Below are 26,953 nucleotides of genomic sequence, written 5' to 3' on the forward strand. Positions count from 1 at the left end.
TTATGTCAGATTCATAAAGGATTCTTTGAATGATGTATCAAAAGAAATATCTGTGTTTACCTATGCAAGGCATTTTCTGATTCTTCCCAGATGCTAGTGCCTTCTCCCCCAAATTGTTTTGTATTTACTTTATTAAAAAAATGAAATTTTGTATTTATTTATAAGTGTTTGTGCCCTCTCCAATAGAATACACTCTCCTTGAAGACCGGGATTATGTGTGTCAGAGAGACACAATGAATAAACAGTGAACCTGCAGCCAGTTTGAATAGGAGAAAGAGTGGATTGCATTGACAATGGAGAACTGTGCAATGGTAGAGTGTTGGACTTAAAGTCAAGAAAATCCAAGCTCAGATCTTATCTCAGACATTTCCTAATTGGGTTAAATCATCTACTATTTGTCTGTCTTTCCTCAATTGTTAAATGGGGATAAAAATAACTTCTTCATCCTAGGGTTGTTATGAGGATCAAATGAGGTAATAATTGTGAAGTTCTTCAAGCAGTTTCTGCTACTTAGTAAGCACTGTGTAAATGTTAGGTTTTGCTATATAAATGTTTCCTTCCTTCCTCCCTTCCTCCCTCCCTCCCTTCCTCTGTTCCTCCCTCCTTTCTTTTCACCCTTTCCTTCTTTCCTTCTTTCTTCTTTCCTTCTTCACTCTATCCTCTTTCCTTCCTTATCTCCTTCCCTCCTTTCCACTTTCCCTTCCCTTCTCTCCCTCCTTTCCTTCTTTCTTCCTTCTTTCCGTGAGTCAGGTCTTATCTTTTTAATAGCAGTAGTTTTCTGGTGGTGTTATATAGTTTCAAGTCAAAATATTACAGTTTCTGAAATAATTTGAGTTACAGGTCTTATAAGGACAACAGATGTGCATGGCAGACATAAGAAAACTATGATATGTTTCTAATGAACTATTTCACAGAGTACTATAAAGTATATCATCAGTGAAATATATGGCTGGAAAGGGTGATGGTTTCTTCATTTAATGGGAGTGAAGAATAATAATTGGACAGCCTGCATACATTATTGTTATCCACATAATATCAAAAAAATCTAAAGGAATCTGATATGTTGAATGTATCCCATGTGGAAATGTTATGGGTAAGCTATAAAGGATAATTACATAGAATGAGAGGTGTATGGATTATGGTCTGTATCACTGAAGGGAGAATCTCAGCAGTAAAATCATAGATCCATTGAATTGTGTTCTTGCCTTTTTTTCACTGAAATTTCACTGAAAATTTCTATGAGAATTGGGCAAAATTCTTCAGATATGGTCTGACCAGGGTAGCATATGACCATTTGACCATTCTGGAGAGTGAGGCAGTATACTAGATGTGGAGTAAGAAAATTTTCTGTTTAAATCTGATCTCTGATAATTGCAAATTACATTATCATGGGCAAATCAATCTATTTGAGCCTTAGTTTCCTCATATGAAAAATGAAAGGTTTGGGTTGAATGATCATGAACTTATAACTTAATATAACTTATATCTAGCTTTTTCTCTCTGGTAAAAAGTAGGGAAGAGGAAGGGACCTCTCTGGCCTTTGTACAATTGAACCCAGTATAAGAATTTATATCTTCTTCACTGAATTTCCTTTATTTAGGTTCAACCTGATTTTCTTGTATTTTTTTTATATACCGGTTTCATCATTCCCACCCATTATCATTACTTTCCCTCTTAGCCTTATGCCATCCCCAAATCCTTTAGAAGTCCCAAGTTTAAATCAACAAAAGGGATGGAAATGCCTCTAGTGTGTGTTTCTGAAGTTCTTCAGTTTTCTGACCAGGTTTTTATAGTCCCTCTATACTTTTTCAAACATAATTTGGTTCTATAAGAATCACCAGAATTTGATAATAGTCATCAGGTTGGACAAGTCTTGACATGGTCTCTGTCATATTCAAAATACAAAACCTCCTATGTTACCTGTAAATGTTCATGTCAGCTTCAGGGAATTTATTACTTTTTGATCGATTTTTCCTAGTGCTAGGTGAATGAAGAGAGTGATGATATTCTAACTTAGAGATGAAACATAAAACAAAGAGGGATTTACAAGCACCTAAAATATTAACTTTAAGGGCTCTGGAAGAATGAAAAAAAATGGGTATTTCTATAACCATGTGAAGGCAGAAGTCACCCTGAATTATGTATTTTTTCCCACATGGAAAACAGCTTCAGTAAATGGAGACTCAAGTGGTTGTTCTCACCTTCAGAAAAAATGGTTATTTTAATTTCCCTCTCATCATGATGAGATTTCAACCTAACATTTTGCTTTCAGTATAAGTGTTCTCAAAAAACTGGAAATTTTTTGTGCCTACCTTATATTGGTAAAGTGACTAAGTAAAAAGGATATTTAGCCCTTTTGTGTCATTCTCATAAGCCTAAAACTACAAAAGGATTCATTGACTGGTTGGTTTTGGGGCTAGTGCTCTTTCAAATAGTTTGTGTTACCATTAATTTGTTCTCCAATTGGAATCATACATTAATGGCAGAATGCTCTTGAAGCTGCCTGCAGTAATTCTCCAAGAGGTGGATCCAAAATGACACTAGAATTCAGACTATTAAAATGCTACATCACTGTCCAAAATTCAATTTGGTCTCAGAATGTTCCAAAGACTAAATTCCTAGTGAAGAGATAATAAGAAATTGTATGCCAAATGAAATGCTTTGGTACTAAGGAAGATTTTTTTTTTTTTGAAAAAGAAAGATCCATTTCACAACCCAGCCAACTAGAACCAGTTTTAATTTAAGAGAATGGGAGCCAACCAATTTGATAGCTTTCTCCCCCCATCTTTCCTTCTTCCTTTTTTTACTATTTAATTTTTCCAACATTTTAATATTCTGAATCTGTAAGGCAGTAAATAAAATGAGATCTTCTACAAATGCAATAGAACAGTGAGGTTCTATATGAAACTGAGACACTCTCTATCCTTACAGTTTGTTTTTTTCTTTCTGAGTATGTAATAAATTAAGTGTATTACTTTCAAAGTTGCCCTGTTTGTGATTCCTTTTGCCTTTCTTTCTGTTCACTTTTCCGTATTAAAAAAAACATGTTTCAAATACCCTCTTTTTCTTCTTTCCTTCTTTCCTTTTTCCTTTTCTATTTCTAGACCTTCATTTCCTCTCTACTCCTCTCCTAATTTTTTCCCCACTTTTTCATTACCAAATATCTATAAAAATTTTATCTGATTTGCAGCTTGACACCTGTAGTCTATTCCGGCTGACAAACGGATTTTCATTTACCCCATATAGTGTTTTCTGAAATACTTTTGAATAAATAATTACAAAGGAAATATACTAACAAGGGAGAAAGTCAACTGTGCCTGAAAATTAAGACTCATCCAACAAATTTTTAATAATATTCACACAAAAGTGGAAAATGTAGCCTATCCAACTCTAGGTTAGTCATTACATCTTTCAAAACTCATTACATATTTTAGGGAAAGTCCAGATTACCCCTACTCCCATTTTTTTCCCTAAAATTAAAAAGCCATTGCAACAGATGAAATTCAGGGAGAATTATTTTCAGACATCTCTTACATTATCATTTATATGTGGAACTTTATTTGTTTGAGGTCAAAATTTCTGAACAGCTCTGGAAAGTATGAATTTTATGCCAATGATAACTTTGGAAGAATACTCCTAGACTCAACATTTCATAGCATGTTAGAGTAAGAGGAATTTTATTTTGAGATCATTTAAGTTCAAACTCCTCACTTTTCTATGTGTTATATTGTCTGTGTCTTTAGATATAGCATTTTTGATGAGACTGAGATTTTTGGAGAGATGAACTGTTGTAAGATTTTTTTTCTGGTGTTTTTTTGATCCGGGGCACAATTCCAGGGCCCTAGAGTACTCGACCTTGAATTTGTTACCCTCTTTCCTGGTGATCCCCATCACTTATTAGATTAGAAGTAAAATATTGAGGGTAGAGTATATTTCACTTTTTGTTTTTCTTGGAATAGTGCCTGGCATGGTTCATACTTAAGGTATTTTTAAGGATTGGTTAACTGATTAGGTCACTGTCTAACCTTCAGTGTGATCTTTTTAAAATATTTTATTTATTAATTTTTCCAATTTCATACAAATGTAGTTTTCAACAATCTTGTTTTGTAAGGTTTTGAGTTTTACATTTCTCTCTCTCCCTTTCCTCTCTCCTCCCCTGATAGAAAGCAATCTAATATAGTTTATACATGTGTAACTGCATTAAACATATATCCATATTAATCATGTTGTGAAAGAAGAATCAAATCAAAAAGGTGAAAAACATGAAAATAATATATGAAACAAGTTTAAAAATGGAAAATAGTGAGCTTTGGACTGCATTCAGACTTCTTTCTATGGATGTGGATGACATGTCTTTGATTATTGTACTGCTGAGAACAAGTCTATCATGGTTGATCATCTCACAATGTTACTGTTAGTGTGTACAGTATTCTTCTGGTTCTGCTCTTTTCATTCATTTTAGGGTTTTTTTTTTTTGCAAGGCAAATGGGGTTAAATGGCTTGCCCAAGGCCACACAGCTAGGTGATTATTAAGTGTCTGAGGCCAGATTTGAACTCAGGTAATCCTGACTCCAGGGCTGGTGCTCTATCCACTGTACCACCTAGCCACCCGTCAGCATCAATTTTTGAAAGTCTTTATAGGCTTTTCTGAAGTTCCATTTATCTCTCTCTCTCTCTCTCTCTCTCTCTCTCTCTCTCTCTTTCTTCCTTCCTTTCCCTCTCTCTTTTCTTTCTATAAACATGTTTACAGATTAGTCATTTTTGATATGAGGAATTAGGATTAAGGGAAAAAAGATACATAAGAGAAATTTTTTATAAAGTGTTCATCAGATTCTGAAGGTTTTTTTTTGGTTTTGTTTTGTTTTTCTTCGTCTGGATGGGTATAATATTATCTATAGGTGGTCTTAAACAGGTCTTCTAGCTCTCTGAACTGCTAAGAGGAGTTGCTTCATCAAGGCTGATGATCTCACAATGTTGTTATTAATATGTTCATTGTGCTCTTGGTTCTGCTCTTTGCTCAGTATCAGATCCTGTAACTAATTCTATGCTTCTCTATAGAGTCTAACCATTTATGATTTCTTACAGAAAAATAATATTCCATAGTATTCATGTACCTTAACTTGTTCAACAAGTCCCCAATTGATGGGCATTCCCTCAATTTCCAATTCTTTGTCACTATAAAAAAACTGCTATGAATATCATGTCACATGTAGGACTTTTTTATGATTTATCTGAATATAGGTCTAGAATTGTAATTGCTGGGTCAAAGGGAAAGAATAGTTTTATTGCTCTTTGGGTATAGTCCCCTTGTTTGCTTGCTTTCTTGATTGTTTTCTTGCTAACTTTTTTGCTTTCTTTCATTCTTAATTTTAAAATTTAATTTAATTTTTACAGTTACATGCAAAGGTAGTTTTTAAAATTCATAGATTTGCAAGTTAATGAGTTCCACATTTTTCTACCACCCTCCCTTCTCTCCCCAATCCCCATGGTAGTGAACAATCTTGTAAAAGTTGTACATATACCCTTGTGTTTAACATATTTCCATGTTAGTCATGTTGTGAAAGAGAATTAGAACTAAGGGGAAAAACCATGAGGAAGAAAGAAAAAAGGATCCTATTTACATTTATAATAATGATTACTATTTCCCTCCATGCTATCATCACCCATTTATACTTTTCTTCTTCCTTTCCCCTTATCCCTCACCAATGTTTTGCTTCTGATTGCTTTCTCTCCATCGGTCCTTCTTTTTATCAGTCCTTTCCCAGTAACTTCTTCCTTTCCTCTTTTACTTTTCTTTTTAACTTTGACTTTACCTTTACTTTTACTTTCTTTCTCCCTTTTAACAGTCCCCTCTTCCCCTTTCTTTCACCTTCCCACCTATTTCCCTCTACTGTAGGATACATTTTTAAACCCCATTGAATGTATGTTATTTCTTCTTTGGGTGAAATCTGTTGTGAGTAGGATTTGCTCAGTTTTCACATCCTCCCTTCTTTCCCTCTACTTTAATAGGTCTTTGTGCCTCTTCATGTATTCAGTGTTATCTTTGATCTTGAACTTCTTTTTTCAATTGAGGCACTGCCAGATGTACAATTAATATACTTTTTTCTTTAAAATACGACTTCTGTTCTACAACAGAACATAAGCATTAAATTCTTCTTGACTCTCTACCCTTATTCAGTATTCAGGATTAGAAGCATAATAAGAGTGTCTTTATAGGGGTTCCTGGACACTTATGTGCTTTGCAATTGATAATTGTCGCATGAGCAAAAGGGCAGTTAAGTTAACAGTGAACAGAGTACTGGGCCTGGAATTAGGAAGACTCATCTTTTTGTTTTAAGGTTTTTGCAAGGCAAATGGGGTTAAGTGGCTTGCCCAAGGCCACACAGCTAGGTCATTATTAAGTGTCTGAGACTGGATTTGAACCCAGATACTCCTGACTCCAGGGCCGGTGCTTTATCCACTGTGCCACCTAGCCACCCCAGGAAGACTCATCTTGATTAGTTCAAATCTCACTTCAGACTAATCAGCTTGTTATCCTGGGCAAGTCACTTAACCTTGCTTGCCCCAATTTCCTCATCTGTAAAATGTGCTGAAGAAGGAAAAGGCAAACTACTCCATTATGTTTGCCAAGAAACCCTCAAATGGGATCACAAAGGATCTGACACAACTGAAAAGTGATTGAACAACAACAACAACAGCAAAAGTATGAGCAATGTGGTAGAAAGAGGACTAGAAGAGATTCTGAGGAGATGGCAGAGTAGATCAGAAAATTCCAAACTCTCCATAGTTTGCCCATTAACAAGTCAAAACAACACCTCATGGTGAAAGTAGGTCAGCAAAAACAAACAAAAGTTGAGGTAGAACAATTTTCCTTCTGGGGCAATAGGAGATCTGAAGAAACATCCCAGACCAAGATTCCATTGGCTGAGTGAAGTGCAATCACTTCCAGGCTAGATTGAAACAGTTAGAGGAGAGCTTCAGGAGCAGTTGGGTTGGGAAGTAATTTCTGCCTTATCCACCAGAATTTACACTTTCTCAACAGTATGGGGGGGGGGGTCCTGCAGAGTTAGGGAAGAGAAGGAACCTCTGCTGATAGGGGATGCAAGGCCCAGCTGTGCAGGTTAGACATGATCCTGTACAAGAAGGAAACAGCCCACACCTGCTGGTGCGGGGGATGCCTCTGGCTATTTTCACAGAAGAATTGAGTTCTTGTTCTTGGTTCTAGACCAGAAAGGAGAACTAAAGTTTATAGCCATTGGAGTGCTCTTAGGGAGTAAGCTCATTTCCAGCACAGAGTGCTAAGGAGCCCCAGCTATGACTTGGATGGAGATTGGAGTACATAGTTTGGACCTGGGACAAAGCTCCTGAAGCCAGAAGCACCATCCCCAACCCCATAGGAGTGCAAGTGACTAACAATAAGCTGCTAAAATTTTTTTAAAAAATGAACAGGCTAAGGAGAAAGAACCCAACCATAGACAGTTATTGTGGGAATGGAGAAGACAGGGGTTTGCCTTTAGAGGAAGACCCTAAAGCACAAAAAAAACCCTCTCTTATCTCAAAGAATAATGTTAAATGGCTACCAGCTCAAAAAGAATTCATGGAGGAACTCAAAAAAAATTTTAAAAAACAAATAAGAGAGATTGAAGAAAAAAATGAAAATAAGAACAATTCAAGAAAAGTACAGAAATTATGAAAGAAAAATAAACCAACTGGAAAAGGAGATCCAGAATCTTAAAGAAGAAAATGACTGAAAAATCAGAATTGAGCAAAGGGAATCTAGTAAAATTATAAGATGAATTTGTAAAAAAAATATAAAGAATGAAAAAATAGAGGAGCAGGTGAAATACCTCACAAGAAAATCCAACAGATTGGGAGAATAGATGAAGAAAAAACAAGAATGATCATTCTACCTGAAAGCTATGATTAAATAAAGAATCTTGATACTATATTACAAAAAAAATGAAAGAAAATTGTCCTGAAATGTTAGAACAAAAGGGAAAAGAAGAAATAGAAAAAAATGCTTTGATCACCACCTGAAAGGTATCTTAGGAGGAAATTTTATAGTAATGTCATAGCTAAATTCCCAAACTGTCAGTTAAGGAGAAAATACTGAGAAATAAGAAAAAAACAATTCAAATATGGTACAACTACAATTAGAATTCCATAATATATAGCAGTGGCCTCTCTAAACTATTCCAGGTCTTCAAACACAACATATCAAAGAGCAAAAGAAAGCCTAATATCATATTCAGAAAAGTAAAGCATAATCCTGAGTAGAAAAGAATGGCTATTCTACAAATTGCCAGATTTTCAAGATTTTGTTGCAAAAGACCTGAACTTAATAGAAACTATGACATACAAGAACCAAAAGAAATAGAAGGTAATTATCCCTAATTACAGGGACTCATCAAGTACAAATTGTTTGTTACCTATGCAAAGAAATATAAACCATATGTCCAAGATTATTATTAATAATTGAGTAGTTAAAAGAAATAGTTGGGGTAGAGCTAAGTGGGATGGGATTTTTAAAAATAAAATGGTCTAAGAAGATAGGACAGTAAAAAGAGTCACCATCTCATACAAATAAGGTGTGAGAAGTACTGATACAGAGGAATAGATGGGGAAGAAGTGGTAAGTCTTGAACCCTACTTTCATTAGGATTAACTTAAAGAGGGAACAATACCTATACATACATCTGTATGTAAGTATATATGCATATGTATATATATATGTATATATCCTCTTATCCTATTCCCTTACCCCTCTAACTTATTATCCTCTTTATGTCATTCTCTTTATTTCATATAAAAAGTCTTCAAAATTCAGAAAGAAATAAAAGGAGTAAATAGGAAGGTAGATTAATGGGGAAGGGAATATAGAAGGGTGTGTAAAGGACAGATTCTTCAAAGAGCAGTTGATTAAAAAATGGGAGTAGACATAAAGTAGAATAATGAGGAAGAGTGTTGCTTTCAGGAAATGTTATAAAAATGAGAGATTCATGCAAACCAAACATATATCTATGAATTTGTATACGTATATATATAGCTGTATGTATGTGTGTATGTAAATATATAAATGTTTATATATATCATTGTATATGAGTATATATGTACATATATAGACATAAAAGTGTAAGTGTATTTGTATATGGATATTTTGTCTGTGTGTGTGTGTTTGCTTAATTATGGCTGTTCTGGGGGAAGATGGGAGAAAAAACAACAGTCACAGTAGAGAACAGAAGAAAACCTACAAGGAAGCAAAGAAAAGATGCACAAATTTGAACACAATGGATAATATTTATTATACAAAAGAATAAAAAAGTCTATGAAATAGGGAAAATAATATAATATCTACCTTGCAAGGTTTTTGTGAGCATTAAATATGGAAACTATGAAGTCTTGTCAGCTACTATTTATATATATATATATATATTATCTACTTTGTTTTTCTCCTGCATTACTTGTTATCTATTCTTTGATTTTCTGATAAGATTGAAAGTATATAGATTGCATTACTGATAAGGAGGATTCTTTGTGGGTAAGGTGTGGCAAGTGATCTTGATATATGATATTGTAGATATGAAGAGCTCCTTTTATGTCAGATGATCAATTCATCCGTAACTTAACCATTTTGGGGAGTTGTCTGAGGCATTTGAGAGGCTAATTTAGTCATCTTCAGGCACTGAATTATATGAATCTGAGACAGGATTTGAATCTGGATCTTCCTGAGCCAGAATCTGGTTCAGGTCCTTTGCCACTCAGGAGAAGTCAGATGGCATTCATTAACTATTTTTCAGTTGGAGGTTCACCTAGGTTCAGTTCTGTTGCATCTCAGCTTTGAGAGCTGCCTTGAGTGGACAATTGTCTGTGAACAGAATGTCACACACCCACTCTGCCTCCCCTTTGGTCTTGGCTTATAGCCTTTTCAAGTTAATTAATTTGCCATCAGTGCAGCAGTAACTGACCTTGATGATGTTTTCATCCTCATTGAATGTATCTGACAGAATTTGGCATCATGCTAAAAAGCATGAGAAAAGACACATCAATTTGCTTCACTCTGCAGGCATGTCATCATAAAACTCAGGTGCAATAATGATGAACTTCTATGAGCAGCCAAATTTTGCCGTAATCTGCCATAATCACTCTAGACTGACAGTCTTTAGACCTTAGGTCAATGAATGTGGTGTACATACCTGTGTTTTGCCCTGGCATTTCTCCTGGAGTTGTTAGGCAGCAAGCATCACGTAGACCCTTTCTGAGATCTTTCTGAAACCACATTGGCCTTTGGACAAATGATACGCTTTTTTGGTGAAGGCTCAGCCAGTGAAGGAGTATTACAGTGAGAATCTTGCCAGCAATGACTTGAGAGAGATCAAGGACAGTCTGTTTCTTTTACCTGTATTTATTTGGATGGACAAAGAAGACATTTTTGATTTCCTGAAGAACAACTCTTGTCATAACATTGGAAAGATTTCAATCAGCTCCTAAGCTTCTTGCTTCTAGATCTCTTTTGAGCTAGAATCTGGTTCAGGTCCTTTGCCACTCAGGAGAAGGCAGATGGCATTAATTAACTATTTTTCAGTTGCAGGTTCAGCTAGAGGCATGGCAGACTCTCAGACAAGGCAGAGTCCTTCAAAAGAATGGAAAAGGAAACAATAGTCACTTACCACTCCTGAAGATTTCTGTGTCTCATAGCATCCTCATCACTGATCCTGTCTTATACTTACCTTGCCACAAAAGAATGTTGTAGATGCAATCTTGTAGCAAACACTAGTATTTAATGGACTATGTCATTATAAGAGGAAGAGACAGACAGGATGTGAGGATGACAAAGGTGATGTGTGCTGCAGAGTGGACCAATCATAAACTCACCCTCTCCGAGCTAATCATTCACTTTCATCAAAAGTGGCAACCCCAAGGCAAGGCTACCATAGGAGACTAAATATCAACAGGCTAAAGTGCTTTTCCATGTATGAACAGTTAATTACTAACGTGGAAGGAAAGCTCAATCAGCTCACAGTTAGCAATATCAGAGCAGAAAAAGAGTTGATAGCTTTCAAAGATATGGTATTCCCTATTGCATCTGCTTATTTGGGCCAGAGAACTTTGAAACATTGAGAATGGTTTGATAAAAATTATGGATGATTGTCAGAAGTTGCTAAACAAACAAGAACTCTACAGAGTTTATCACCTGAATAACTCATATGTGTCAAAGAAGGCAGGATTTAACTCCATTAGAAATAAAATGCAAGCAAAGCTTAGAGAAATACAGGGTTTCTTGGATCAGTAAGGGTGGGATTGAATTTTATGCTGGTAGCAGCATTCCGATAGGATTTAAAGATAATTTATGGGCTATAGAACCCCAAGTACTTACCAGTGTTAGAACCATGGTGATAGGGACATGGTCCTGGAGATATGGGCTAAATGCTTCCATATAGTTTCCAATAGATCATCATCAATCAATGCTGAATTAAAGCCAGTAGCAGTTCTTATAATATTGAACTTTGTAATTAAATTGTCTTCCTTGGACTGTTGTTTCTTTATTTAACATATAAGAAGGTTGAATAAAAGCAGTATGAAGACCTCTTTTGACCATTGAAAAATTCTTTAATTCTCACTTGGTAACAGTTGTACTGAATTCAGTAATACTTTTAAATGAGTTTGTGTTTTGTTAAAATATCAATAGATGATTAGAAAAAGTAACAATGCAGTTCTTTGGCTTATAAATTATTAATTGAATGTATAGAAGGTATATTTTTATTTCTTTAATTTTATATTATTAAGGTAATTTGTAGTCCTTAACAAGAAGTATAACCCTTCTCCTCAGGGGCAATTAGCTCATAGGTTTAAATCTCTAATATTAGTTATTCTCTAATTTAATTGTTTTTTAGTTTTAATCCTATGACACCACTAAAAATATTCTTTTTTCATCTCAGTTATCACATACTAGCATTCATTTTGTGTATCTTTAATACCTTTATCATATCATATTGTATCTTTTAGTTATCTATTTTTGTCTTTTTCTCCTTACTACTCTTCAAGTTAAGTCAAAGGACCTTTTTTATCGAAACTTTTTAACTTTCCTTGACTTAGAATTGTACTTTCCAGATAGTAAACATTTTATAATTGTTGAATTTTATAATTGCTGAATGAATTTTTAATTCATCCATCTGCTTTTGTGCATCCAGATTATTCTTTTGACAGTTCTATTGAGATAAAATTTTCATATTTCCCTATACTTAAAAAATTTTTCCTACAATTTCTTTGTTGAACCTGAGTGATAAATCTAATCCATTTCAACTTTTGGGCCTTTCATTATTAACACAAAAAATCTTGTTCAACTTCAACTGTTAATAATCAGTCATTAACTTCTTTCTTTAACGAATCATCATAGTCAATTCAGACTGTCAAGTAAAGCTTATTTTATTAGACCTATTTATCTTCTAGAGAAAGCTGGGTGATTGAAGATAAAGTAATCTTTACTTGCAGGCTTTTGTCTAAAGCTTCTAGCTTAGAAAAATTTTGACATTGGTTAGCTTCACTTATAATAAGAAACAACAAAATTTAGATGAAGTTATTTATCCAACTTCTATTCTTCTCTCCATCAGTGTTAAATTTAGTTATTTGTTAAATTTTATTTAGTGAATATAAATAATATAATATATAATATTAGTTTAAGTACCTATATATTCAAAATAGAATTCTTACCTTTCTTCTTAATTTTCTTGTTTCTGTCAAAGACACCACCATTCTTCCAGTTTGTTTTATGTTTTTATGTTTTTTATGTTTTTTTATGTTTCATAATCTAGTTAGAAATTAACTCCTCATCTCTTCACTCTCACTCATCTCTAAGTCTAGTCAGTTTCTGTGACAGAGTATTCTGAGCTCTGTGTGCCACAGTTGGGCACATATAATTTTTTCTCAAACATAGTAATGTCATTTTAGTCTTCTTCAAAAATGAAGGACAAGAACCAACCATTTGGCAAATCTTGTCAATTTTACCTTCTTAATCTGTCTCCCATTCATGTTCTTCTCTCCTTATCACAACCACATTGATCCAGATCCATGGCCTCTTATTCAGACTACTGCAGTATCCTTCTAATTCTTACTCATTTAATCCTCTTCACTTTAGAACTTCTGAAGCATAGGTATGAGCATTATTCTTGGGAAGCTTCATTGGTTCTAGGATAAATGCAAGGTCCTTAGTTTTCACATTAAAAAAAAAAACCTCTTCATAATCTGGCTCCTGTATTTTTTTTTAGGATTTTTTTTTTGCAAGGCAAATGGGGTTAAGTGGCTTGCCCAAGGCCACACAACTAGGTAATTATTAAGTGTCTGATTCTTTTTTTGAAAATGATGTAAAAACAAAGAAGTAACACAATATATTGCTGTCATCATTCGAAGATTTGCCATGGAGATTAAAAAAAAAGGGAGGGGAAGATTTATAAATTGATGCAGCTAGAAGATCATTCCAAAGCAAATGGGTCACTTTTTAAAGAACATGATCTGAAATAGAAAATTAGATCTGACTTTTGAAAAAAGACATTGGACAAGGAGTCAAGTGAATCAAATTTCTAACCAATCTTTGAAACTTTGCATCAGTGTAACCCTGTTGTAAGAAATTTTTTCAAACTTTTTATAGGCAGAAAAACCAAAAAATTTAATTGAAAGTCAATATATCACACACACACACACACACACACACACACACACACACACACACACACACACACACACACTGTTGTTGTTGTTGTTGTTATTCTTGTTTGTACATCATTTTCAAAAAAGAACCAGTGACAATCACCAGTGAATTTAGATGTGAATTGGATGTGTGAAGCATAGCTGCACAGAGTCATCAGCCTCTTTCTTCCAGAATCATCAAAATCCATTGGCAAGACAAAAGTCAAGATGACTGGCAATGACCCAGGAAGCAGTGGATGACCTTGTTCTCTGATGTCTGACCAAGCTTTAAGTGCTCCTCAGTACCTGTCTCAGCTTTCTTCATAGCCATTGAAACAAATCTAATCATTTTGCTGGAGGAAGTCTTCACATGCTTGGGGTAGACCCTAACTAACTGACTGATATGAATCCTGTTGGTTACCCTTAATCTGGTTTACCTATACCTAGGTAGAAATTTATCAAAAACTATAGTTGTCAACTCTGACATCACCTCAGTCAGATTGGCTAAAATGACAAAAAAGGAAAATGATCAATATTGGAGAGGATATGGAAAAACCAGAACACCAGTGCACTACTGGTAGAGTTGTGAACTAATCCAACTTTTCTGGAGAGCAATTTGGAACTATGCCCAAAGGGTAATAAAACTATGCATACCCTTTTGATCCATCAATACTACTACTGGTCTCTATCCCAAAGAGAATATAAAAAAGGGAGAAAGACCTACATGTACAAAAATATTTATGGCAAATTATACTGGCAAAATATTTATAGCAAATTATATTGTCAAAAAATTGGAATTTGAGGAGATGCCCATAAATTGGGGAATGGATGAACAAGTTATGAAATATGAATGTTATGAAGTACTATTGTTCTGTAAGAAATCATGAGTGGCCAAATTTTAGAAAACTCTGAAAAGTCTTGAATGAACTGATGGGGGTGAAAGGAACAGAACCAGGAGTGCATTGTGCAGATTAACAACATTGTAAAATAGGTAAACTATGATGGATGCAGCTTCTCTGCACAGTTCAGTGATCAAAGACAATCCTAAGGGACCTGTTGTGGAAAATGGCATTCATATCCAGAAAAAAAAACCCCAAAGCAAAACTATGGAAACTGAATGCAGAACAAAGCATTTCTTTTTATGTTTTTCTTTCTTTCTCGTGGTCCACCCCCCCATAGTTCTAATTCATCTTTTACAACATGACCAATACAGATATATGCTAAACATGATTGAATATGTTCAACTTTTACCATATTGTTAACTGTCATGGAAAAGGGGGTGGGGTAAGAGCGGTAGAAAAACGTGGATCATTTAACCTTGAAAACAGATGAATACTAAAATCTACCTTTATATGTAACTGGGAAAAACAAAACAAAAAACACTATAATTGTCAAAAAAGTGGAATGGCCTGTATTAGTAGGTAATGAGTTCCCATCACTAGAGGGTGAATCTTTTCTTATATTTTGGAGAAGTGGTTCACGTTCAGGCATGTTCTAAAGTAATTAATATTATTAAATCATTTCAGTCACGGCTGACCCTTCATGACCTCAGGCTTTTTTTTCTTGATATTTTTAATTTTTTTCTAAATTACATGTTAAACTATTAACTTTTTTTCAAATTTTGAGTTCCAAATTCTCTCCTTTCCTCCCCCCCCACATTGTGAAAGCAATTTGATAAATGCTATACTTGTGTAATCATGAAAAGCACATTTTCATGTAAGTCATGCTGTGAAAGAAAACATAGACAAAAATAGCGCAGGAAAATAAAGTAAGTAAAGTAGCTGCATTCAGAAAATAAAGCAAATAAAGTATCTGCATTCAGGCTGCATCAGTTCTTTCTTTGGATATGAATAGCACCTTTCATCATAAATCCTTCAGAATTTACTTGGATTATTGTATTGCTGAGAATAGCTTAGTTATTCATATCTTACAATATTGATGTTCCTGCACAATGTTCTGGTTCTCCTCATTTCACTTTGTACTATGTTAAATTCATGTCAAGTCTTTCCACATTTTTTTTTCATTTTTTCTGATTACATGCAAAGATAATTTTCATTGTTCATCCTTTTGCAAGCTTTTGAGATTCACATTTTTTATTACCCTTCTTTTACTTCCTTCTTTCCATGGGAGTGAACAATCTGATATAGGTTGTACATGTACAATTGTATTAACATATTTCCATATTAGTCATGTTATAAAAAAAGAATAAGTACTCAGGGGGCAAAGATCATGAGAGAGAAAGAAACATGTCAAAACCTTTTTATTCCCCTCCATCTTGTCTTCCCCCATTTGTACTTTTCTTTCTCCTTCCTCTTATCCCTCCTCACCATTGTTTCACTTCTGATTGCTACCTGCCTCACAAATGTCCTAAACCCCTTTCTCTCCTACTTCCCTTTAGGGTAGGGATTATATTAGCTCGACCTAACTATGAACATTTGACATTTTCCCAATTATTTAGATTTGATTTTTTGGGGGTGAGAAGTGCTTTATAATTATGCTCATACAGTTTCTGGGTTTGTCTTGAGAGGTAGATTCCCAAGTATTTAATGCTGTCTATGGTTATTTCAAATGGAATTTCTCTTTCTATCTCTTGCTCTTGGGCTTTGTTGTTCATATGTAGAAACTGTGATGATTTATGTGGGTTTATTTTATATACTGCTACTTTGCTGAAATTTTTCAATTGTTTCAGGAGTTTTTTTTTGTGTGTTCTGGATGCTTTTATTATTTTCCTTTGTTACTTGATATTTTTACAGATGTATGACCATCAGTATTTCAGATTAAAACATACATTTCTGAATCGCAGAGACAGTATCTTAAATTTCTTCTGTATCTCATTAAACAAATGTTGTATGTCTCATTAAACAAATCTAGGATATTTTATGCAGATGATTGGACCTTAAGACATATGTGGTAAAAGTACTAATTTTTTTGTTGTTGGTGCTCTTCTCTGCTCTTTAAGATCTCAGAAATACGTTTTTAAAATTCATTTTTATTAAAGATATTATTTGAGTTTTACAATTTTCCCCCAATCTTGCTTCCCTCCCCCTTCCCCCCCCCCCCACAGAAAGCATTCTGTCAGTATTTACTTTGTTTCCATGTTGTACCTTGATCCAAATTGGGTGTGATGAGAGAGAGATCATATCCTTAAAGAGAAGAGAAGTCTAAAAGGTAACAAGATCAGACAATAAGCTATCTGGTTTTTTTCTAAATTAAAGGGAATAGTCCTTGCACTTTGTTCAAACTCCACAGTTCCTTATCTGGATACAGATGGTACTCTCCTTTGCAGACAGCCCAGAACTGTTCCCGATTGTTGCACTGATGGAATATGCAAGTCCTTCAAGGGTGAACATCACTCCCATGTTGCTGTTAGGGTGTACAGTGTTTTTCTGGTTCTGCTCATTTCACTCAGCATCAGTTCATGCAAATCCCTCCAGGTTTCCCTGAAATGCCATCCCTCCTGGTTTCTACTAGAACAATAGTGTTCCATGACATACATATACCACAGTTTCCTAAGCCATTCACCAACTGAAGGACATTTACTGGATTTCCAATTCTTTGCCACCACAAACAGGGCTGCTATAAATATTTTTGTACAAGTAATATTTTTATCCTTTTTCCTCATCTCTTCAGGGTATAGATCCAGTAGTGGTATTGCTGGGTCAAAGGGTATGCACATTTTTGTTGCCCTTTGGGCATAGTTCCAAATAGCTCTCCAGAAAGGTTGGATGAGTTCACAGCTCCACTAACAGTGTAATAGTATCCCAGATTTCCTACATCCCTTCCAACAATGATCATTATCCTTCCTGGTCATACTGGCCAATCTGAGAGGTGTGAGGTGGTACCTCAGAGAAGCTTTAATTTGCATTTCTCTAATAATTAATGATTTAGAGCATTTTTTCATATGGCTATGGATTAATTTGATCTCATCTGTAAATTGCCTTCGCATATCCTTTGACCACTTGTCAATTGGGGAATGGCTTTTTGTTTTAAAAATATGACTCAGTTCTCTGTATATTTTACAAATGAGTCCTTTGTAATTATCATTAGTTATAAAGATTGTTTCCCAATTTACTACATTTTTTTGATCTTGGTTACATTGGTTTTATCTGTGCAAAAGCTTTTTGATTTAATGTGATTGAAATCATCTAATTGGTTTTTGGTGATGTTCTCCAACTCTTCCTTAGTCATAAACTGTTCCCCTTTCCATTGATCTGACAGGTAGACTAGTCCTTGATCTTCTAATTTGCTTGTAGTATTTTTTTTATGTCCATGTCCTGTAACCATTTGGATCTTATCTTGGTAAAGGGTGTGAGGTGTTGGTCTAATCTAAGTTTCTTCCATACTAACTTCCAAATTATCCCAGCAATTTTTATCAAAGAGGGAGTTTTTATCCCAATGGCCGGACTCTGGGTTTATCAAACATCAGATTACTATAATCATCTCCTGCTTTTACACCTAGTCTATTCCACTGGTCCACCACTCTATTTCTTAGCCAATACCAAACAGTTTTGATGACTGATGCTTTATAATATAATTTTAGATTGGGTAGTGCTAAGCCACCTTCGTTTGCATTTTTTTCATTAAGCTCCTGGCAATTCTTGACTTTATTTCTAACTCATTAAAGTAATTTTTTGGAATTTTGATTGGTAGGGCACTAAACAGATAGTTTAGTTTTGGTAGAATTGTCATTTTTATTATATTAGCTCTACCTAGCCATAAACAGTTGATATTTGCCCAGTTATTTAAATCTAATTTAATTTGTGTGAGAAGTGTTTTATAATTGTTTTCAAAAAGATTCTGAGTCTGTCTTGGTAAATATACTCCCAAATATTTTATATTGTCTGAGGTTACTTTGAATGGGATTTTTCTTTCTAGATCTTCCTGCTGTTTCTTGCTAAGCAAGAAACCTGCAACTTTGCTAAAATTGCTAATTGTTTCCACTAGTTTTTTGGATGACTTCTTGGGATTCTCTAGGTAGACCATCCTGTCATCTGCAAAGAGTGAGAGTTTTGTCTCTTCCCAATTCTAATTCCTTCCATTTCTTTTTCTTTTCTAATTGCTGAAGCTAATGTTTCTAAAACGATATTGAATAGTAGTTGTGATAATGGGCACCCTTGTTTCACCCCTGATCTTATTGGGAATGCCTCTAGCCTCTCCCCATTGAATATAATGATTGTTGATGGTTTCAGATAGATGCTGCTAATTATTTTAAGGAACAGTCCATTTTTTCCTACACTCTCTAGTGTTTTTAATAGGAATAGATGCTGTATTTTGTTAAAATCTTTCAGCATCTATTGATATGATCATATGATTTCTGATAGGTTTGTTGTTGATATAATTTAGTATACTAACAGTTTTCCTAGTATTGAACCAACCCTGCATTCCTGGAATAAATCCTACTTTATCATAATGTATTATCCTAGTGATGACTTGTTGTAATCATTTTGCTAAGATTTTATTTAGGATTTTTGCATCTATATTCATCAGGGAAATAGGTCTATAATTTTCTTTCTCTGTTTTAACTCTTCCTGGTTTAGGTAACAGTACCATATTGGTTTCATAGAAAGAGTTAGGCAGGGTTCCATCTTTCCCTATTTTTCCAGAGAGTTTATATAGGATTGGAACCAATTGTTCCTTAAATGTTTGGTAGAATTCACTTGTGAATCCGTCAGGCCCTGGAGATTTTTTTTTTAGGGAGTTCAGTAATGGCTTGTTGAATTTCTTTTTCTGAGATAGGGCTGTTTAGGTATTTAATCTCTTCTTCACTTAACCTGGGCAACTTATATTTTTGTAAATATTCATCCATTTCACTTAGATTATCAAATTTATTGGCATAGAGTTGGGCAAAATAATTTAAAATTATTACTTTAATTTCCTCCTCATTGGTGCTGAGTTCACCTTTTTCATTTATGATACTAGCAATTTGGTTTTCTTCTTTCTTTTTTTTAATCAAATTGACCAGAGGTTTATCAATTTTATTTTTTTCATAATAACAACTTTTGGTTTTATTTATTAATTCAATAGTTTTTTTTGCTTTTGCTTTTTATTAATTTCTCCTTTAATTTTTAGAATTTCTAATTTGGTATTTAATTCGGGGTTTTTGATTTGTTCTTTCTCTAATTTTTTTAGTTGCATGTTTAGTTCATTGATTTCCTCTTTCTCCAATTTAGTCATATAAGCATTTAGAGCTATAATATATCCCCTGAAATTTACTTTGAATGAATCCCATAGGTTTTGGTATGTTGTTTCATTATTATCATTATCTAGGATAAAATGGTTAATTCTTTCTATAATTTGTTTTTTGGTCCACTCATTTTTTAAGATGAGATTATTCAGTTTCCAATTTGCTCTGGGTCTGTATCTCCTTGGCCCAGTATTGCATATGACTTTTATTGCATTGTGATCTGAGAAAGATGTATTCACTATTTCTGCCTTTCTGCAGTTGATCATTAGGTTTTTATGTCCTAGTACATGGTCAATTTTTGTATAAGTTCCATGTACTGCAGAGAAAAAGGTATATATATTCCTTTCTATCCCCATTCAGTTTTTTTCCATAAGTCTACCATATCCAATTTTTCTAACAATCTATTTACCTCCCTAATTTCTTTCTTGTTTGTTTTATGATTCGATATATCTAGATCTGATAGCGGGAGGTTGAGGTCTCCCACTAGTAGAGTTTTGCTGTCTGTGTCTTCTTGTGGTTCTTTCAGCTTCTCCTCTAAGAATTTGGGTGCTGTCCCACTGTGTGCATATATATTCAATATTGAAATGACTTTATTATATATGATACCTTTTAGGAGGATAAAGTTTCCTTCCTTATCTCTTTTAATGCTATCTATTTTTGCTGCTGCTTTGTCTGAGATAAGGATTGCTACCCCCTGCTTTTTTTACTTCAGCTGAAGCAAAATATATTTTGCTCCAACCTTTTACCTTTACTCTATATGTATCTCTCTGCTTCAAATGGGTTGCTTGTAAGCAGCATATTGTAGGATTCTGTTTTTTAATCCACTCTGCTATTTGCTTAAATTTTAAGGGAGAGTTCATCCCATTCACATTCAAGGTTATGATTACTAATTCTTTTTTTGGGGGGGGGTTACACAATATATTTATTTATTTTTTATTTTTTAAATTTTTATTAAAGGTATTATTTGAGTTTTACAATTTTCCCCCAATCTTGCTTCCCTCCCCCCCACCCCCACCCCACAGATAGCACTCCATCTGTCTTTACTTTGTTTCCATTTTGTACCTTGATCCAAATAGGGTGTGATGAGAAATCATATCCTTAAAGAGAACTGAATTCTCAGAGGTAACCAGATCAAAAAATAAGACATCTGGGTTTTTTTTTTCCGAATTGAAGGGAATAGTCCTTGTACTTTGTTCAAACTCCACAGATCCTTATCTGGATACAGATGGTACTCTCCTTTGCAGACAGGCTAAAATTGTTCCCATTTGTTGCGCTGATGGAATGAGCAAGTCCTTCAAGGGTGAACATCACTCCCATGTTGCTGTTAGGGTGTACAGTGTTTTTCTGGTTCTGTTCATCTCACTCAGCATCAGTTCATGCAAATCCCTCTAGGTTTCCCTGAAATCCCGTCCCTCCTGGTTTCTAATAGAATAATAGTGTTCCATGAAATACATATGCCACAGTTTGCTAAACCATTCCCCAATTGAAGGACATTTACTGGATTTCCAATTCTTTGCCACCACAAACAGGGCTGCTATAAATATTTTTGTACAAGTAATATTTTTTACCCTTTTTCCTCATCTCTTCAGGGTATAGACCCAGTAGTGGTATTGCTGTGTCAAAGGGTATGCACATTTTTGTTGCCCTTTGGGCATAGTTCCAAATAGCTCTCCAGAAGGGTTGGAGGAGTTCACAGCTCCACCAACAGTGTAATAGTGTCCCAGATTTCCCACATTCCTTCCAACAATAATCATTATCCTTCCTGGTCATACTGGCCAATCTGAGAGGTGTGAGGTGGTACCTCAATGAAGCTTTAATTTGCATTTCTCTAATAATTAATGATTTAGAACATTTTTTCATATGGCTATGGATTAATTTGATCTCATCTGTAAATTGCCTTTGCATACCCTTTGACCACTTGTCAATTGGGGAATGGCTTTTTGTTTTAAAAATATGACTCAGTTCTCTGTATATTTTACAAATGAGTCCTTTGTAATTATCATTAGTTATAAAGATTGTTTCCCAATTTACTACATTTTTTTGATCTTGGTTACATTGGTTTTATCTGTGCAAAAGCTTTTTGATTTAATGTGATTGAAATCATCTAATTGGTTTTTGGTGATGTTCTTCAACTCTTCCTTAGTCATAAACTGCTCCCCTTTCCATAGATCTGACAGGTAGACTAGTCCTTGATCTTCTAATTTGCTTATAGTATTCTTTTTTTATGTCTATGTCCTGTAACCATTTGGATCTTGTCTTGGTAAAGGGTGTGAGGTGTTGGTCTAATATAAGTTTCTTCCATACTAACTTCCAATTATCCCAGCAGTGTTTATCAAAGAGGGAGTTTTTATCCCAATGGCTGGACTCTTTGGATATATCAAACAGCAGATTACTATAATCCTCTCCTGCTTTTACACCTAGTCTATTCTACTGGTCCACCACTCTATTTCTTAGCCAATACCAAACAGTTTTGATGACTGATGCTTTATAATATAATTTTAGATTGGGTAGTGCTAAGCCACCTTCGTTTGCATTTTTTTCATTAAGCTCCTGGCAATTCTTGACTTTATTTCTAACTCGTTAAAGTAATTTTTTGGAATTTTGATTGGTAGGGCACTAAACAGATAGTTTAGTTTTGGTAGAATTGTCATTTTTATTACATTAGCTCTACCTATCCATAAGCAGTTGGTATTTGCCCATTTATTTAAATCTGATTTAATTTGTGTGAGAAGTGTTTTATAATTGTTTTCAAAAAGATTCTGAGTCTCTCTTGGCAAATAGACTCCCAAGTATTTTACACTGTCTGAGGTTACGTTGAATGGGATTTTTCTTTCTAGCTCTTCCTGCTGTTTCTTGCTAGTCATATATAGGAAAGTTGAGGATTTATGGGGGTTTATTTTTTAACCTGCAACTTTGCTAAAATTGCTAATTGTTTCCAGTAGTTTTTTGGATGACTTCTTGGAATTCTCTAGGTAGACCATCATGTCATCTGCAAAGAGTGAGAGTTTTGTCTCTTCCCAATTCTAATTCCTTCAATTACTTTTTCTTCTCTAATTGCTGATGCTAACATTTCTAATACAATATTGAATAGTAGTGGTGATAATGGGCACCCTTGTTTCACCCCTGATCTTATTGGGAATGCCTCTAGCCTCTCCCCATTTAGTATAATGCTTGTTGATGGTTTCAGATAGATACTGCTAATTATTTTAAGGAACAGTCCATTTATTCCTACACTCTCTAGTGTTTTTAATAGGAATAGATGCTGTATTTTGTTAAAATCTTTCAGCATCTATTGATATGATCATATGGTTTCTGATAGGTTTGTTATTGTTATAATTGAGTATACTAACAGTTTTCCTAGTATTGAACCAACGCTGCATTCCTGGAATAAATCCTACTTGATCATAATGTATTATCCTAGTGATGACTTGTTGTAGTCGTTTTGCTGAGATTTCATTTAGGATTTTTGCATCTATATTCATCAGGGAAATAGGTCTATAATTTTCTTTCTCTGTTTTAACTCTTCCTGGTTTAGGTAACAGTACCATATTGGTTTCATAGAAAGAGTTAGGCAGGGTTCCATCTTTCCCTATTTTTCCAGAGAGTTTATATAGGATTGGAACCAATTGTTCCTTAAATGTTTGGTAGAATTCACTTGTGAATCCGTCAGGCCCTGGAGATTTTTTTTTAGGGAGTTCAGTAATGGCTTGTTGAATTTCTTTTTCTGAGATAGGGTTGTTTAGGTATTTAATCTCTTCTTCATTTAATCTGGGTAACTTGTATTTTTGTAAATATTCATCCATTTCACTTAGATTATGGAATTTATTGGCATAAAGTTGGGCAAAATAATTTCGAATTATTACTTTAATTTCCTCCTCATTGGTGCTGAGTTCACCTTTTTCATTTATGATACTAGCAATTTGGTTTTCTTCTTTCTTTTTTTAATCAAATTGACGAGAGGTTTGTCAATTTTATTGGTTTTTTCATAATACCAACTTTTGGTTTTATTTATTAATTCAATAGTTTTTTGCTTTCATTTTTATTAATTTCTCCTTTAATTTTTAAAATTTCTAATTTGGTATTTGATTGGGGTTTTTTGATTTGTTCTTTATCTAATTTTTTTAGTTGCATGTTTAGTTCATTGATTTCCTCTTTCTCCAATTTAGTCATATAAGCATTTAGAGCTATAATATATCCCCTGAGAGTTGCTTTGAATGAATCCCATAGGTTTTGGTATGTTGTTTCATTATTATCATTATCTAGGATAAAATGGTTAATTCTTTCTATAATTTGTTTTTTGGTCCACTCATTTTTTAAGATGAGATTATTCAGTTTCCAATTTGCTCTGGGTCTGTATCTCCTTGGCCCAGTATTGCATATGACTTTTATTGCATTGTGATCTGAGAAAGATGTATTCACTATTTCTGCCTTTCTGCAGTTGATCATTAGCTTTTTATGTCCTAGTGCATGGTCAATTTTTGTACAAGTTCCATGTACTGCAGAGAAAAAGGTATTTTCGTTCCTATCCCCATTCAGTTTCCTCCATAAATCTACCATATCTAATTTTTCTAACAATCTATTTATTTCCCTAATTTCTTTCTTATTTGTTTTATGATTTGATTTATCTAAATCTGATAGCAGGAGGTTGAGGTCTCCTACTGGTAGAGTTTTGCTGTCTATGTCTTCCTGTAATTCTTTCAGCTTCTCCTCTAAGAATTTTGGTGCTGTCCCACTGTGTGCATATATATTCAATATTGAAATGACTTTATTGCATATGGTTCCTTTTAGGAGGATAAAGTTTCCTTCCTTATCTCTTTTAATGCTATGTTTGCTGCTCCTTTGTCTGAGATAAGGATTGCTACCCCTGCTTTTTTTTTACTTCAGCTGAAGCAAAATATATTTTGCTCCAACATTTTACCTTTACTCTATATGTATCTCTCTGCTTCAAATGGGTTGCTTGTAAGCAGCATATCGTAGGATTCTGGTTTTTAATCCACTCTGCTATTTGCTTATATTTTAAGGGAGAGTTCATCCCATTCACATTCAAGGTTATGATTACTAATTCTTTAATTGCCCTCCGTCCTATCTTCCCTCTGTATTTTTCCCCCTTTCCCCCTCCCTTTTATCCATATTCCCCAGTCTTTTGTTTCTGAAAATCATCCACTTTGGTATGTTTGCCCTCCTATATCCACCCTTCCCTTTCTTTCCTCTTTCCCTTTTCCCCCTTTTCCCTTCCCTTCCTTTTGTTATTTCCCCTTATTTCCCCCACTCCCTTTCCCTTTCTCTGTTCCCCCCCTCCCCTTTTCCCCTTTTAATACTTGAAAGGTTAGATGTTTTATAAGTTAACTGAGTATGTGTAGTTTGACTTTAAGACAAGTCTGATGAGAAGAAGATTTAGGTGTTTCTTCTCTGCTCCCTTCTTCCCCATTATTACCATAGGGTTTTTTTGTACATCTTAGTGTAATGAGATTTATCCCCATTCAATCCCCTCCCTCCTCCCGTCTCTTTCCTGTCCCCCTTTTTAGGGAGGTGGTGTTTTTTTTTAGATCATTCTATCTAAGTCGTAGAAAATTCTGAGTGTCCCCTTTATTTATCTATATTCTATCGAATAGAGTCCAAATTCCTGAGAGTTATTAGAGTCTTTCTCCCAAGTGGGGTTAAAGCCAGTTACATCCCATTAGATAGTAGTCTCATGGATAGGTCATGAATGTCCATCATTTCTGGCTAGGTGTATTCTCTCTGTTAGAGTTACATTTCTCAAGGTTTATGAGAATCTTTTTTTTTACCCGCATGCTGGGATATAGCCAGTTTCAACTTACTGGATTGCATTTTTTTTCCTTTTACCACCCCCCCCCTTTTTTTTTACCTTTTCATGTGTCTCTTGAACCTCCTGTTTGATGTCCAAATTTTCTGTTTAGCTCTGGTCTTTTCATCAGAAATTTTTGGAATTCTTCCATTTCGTTAAATGTCCATCTTTTTCCCTGGAAGAGAAGGCTCAGCTTTGCAGGAAAGTAGATTCTTGGCTGCATTCCAAGCTCCTGTGCTCTTCGAAATATCTCGTTCCAGGCCCTTCGATCCCTTAAAGTTGATGCAGCCAGGTCCTGCGTGCTCCTTGATATTTAATTGTTTCTTTCTGGCTGCTTGCAGGATTTTCTCTTAGGATGACATGATTGGTGAGTATCAGATCCTATTTGGGCCTTGTATATTTCAGAACTTCTGACCTCAAGTCTTGGAGATTTGACTGGTTGATCCCAGAGTCCCTTTAAAACTCTAAAAATTTTATGGTATATTTCCAGTTATGGAGACAATTGTTTCTGTTGCCATCTGCTTGAAATATATTTCAGACAGTTCATATTCTGGAAAATATTGTTAAATATATAGTCCCTTTATCAGCTAACAAAATATCTATCCTATGATTTTTCCTAGCATTCTCTTCCTTCTTATAAGTATGCCATGAAATTTTGGAAGTTATATTACTTTAGATATAAGATAGTATGACTAATTTTTTTAATATGAATTTACATACTCAGAACATGTAGTATAGTAAGCAATATGTTTGCAAAATAAGTAAAATTTGCCTATTTCATTGATGGAATATATGGAACTTCAGAATATGTTAGATATTAAACTCAGGAAAAAAAACTGAACAAGAACAGTGGGTTTTATTGAAGGGAAGCTGTGCAAATTGAGTCTCTTGTCTCTTCCTATACTTTAGCCAACTTAAACATTTAATGTACTGCAGTTCTTTACAGCAAAAGGAATTGTGCCATGTGCCATAAAAAAGTTTTAAGAACTGCTGACCCTGCATGTTTGCTAAGTGTGCTCTAACAGTAGTCACTCACCCATGTCTTGGTTTTAGGAGTTAATGCTCTCTTCTAGATGCTTAGGTTTGAGATGATGATTACAACTATCATGATGCTTTGTGGAGAGCACGTGGCCTGATGCTGGCCTAGAGACTCTTCCACTTATGAGCCTCAGGATTTTTCACTGGCATAATATCTGTTCTGTTCTCCTCTTCTCTCTTCTTATTTCTACAGAAGGAAAGAGACAATAGATTTTCAATTGTCACTTACCTTGTTATTTCTGGAAG

The 26,953-nt window shown here is 34.6% G+C and overlaps 1 protein-coding gene and 1 long non-coding RNA gene across 3 annotated transcripts in view; one reads left to right on the plus strand and one right to left on the minus strand.

Annotated features, from left to right (window-relative positions):
• PRKD1 (protein kinase D1) overlaps nucleotides 1-26,953 on the plus strand; it is a 504,884-nt gene that overhangs the window by 140,060 nt on the left and 337,871 nt on the right. The gene's annotated exons all lie outside the window — the stretch shown is intronic.
• The window catches only part of LOC141522196 (uncharacterized), a 39,640-nt gene continuing 39,321 nt past the window's right edge, over nucleotides 26,635-26,953 (minus strand). Inside the window, exon 3 of the long non-coding RNA XR_012478157.1 lies at nucleotides 26,635-26,894. This is a non-coding gene — a long non-coding RNA (uncharacterized LOC141522196). The remainder of the gene's footprint in view (nucleotides 26,895-26,953) is intronic.

This window comes from Macrotis lagotis, chromosome 4 (assembly GCF_037893015.1).
Source record: "Macrotis lagotis isolate mMagLag1 chromosome 4, bilby.v1.9.chrom.fasta, whole genome shotgun sequence".
Taxonomy (NCBI): Eukaryota; Metazoa; Chordata; class Mammalia; order Peramelemorphia; family Peramelidae; genus Macrotis; species Macrotis lagotis.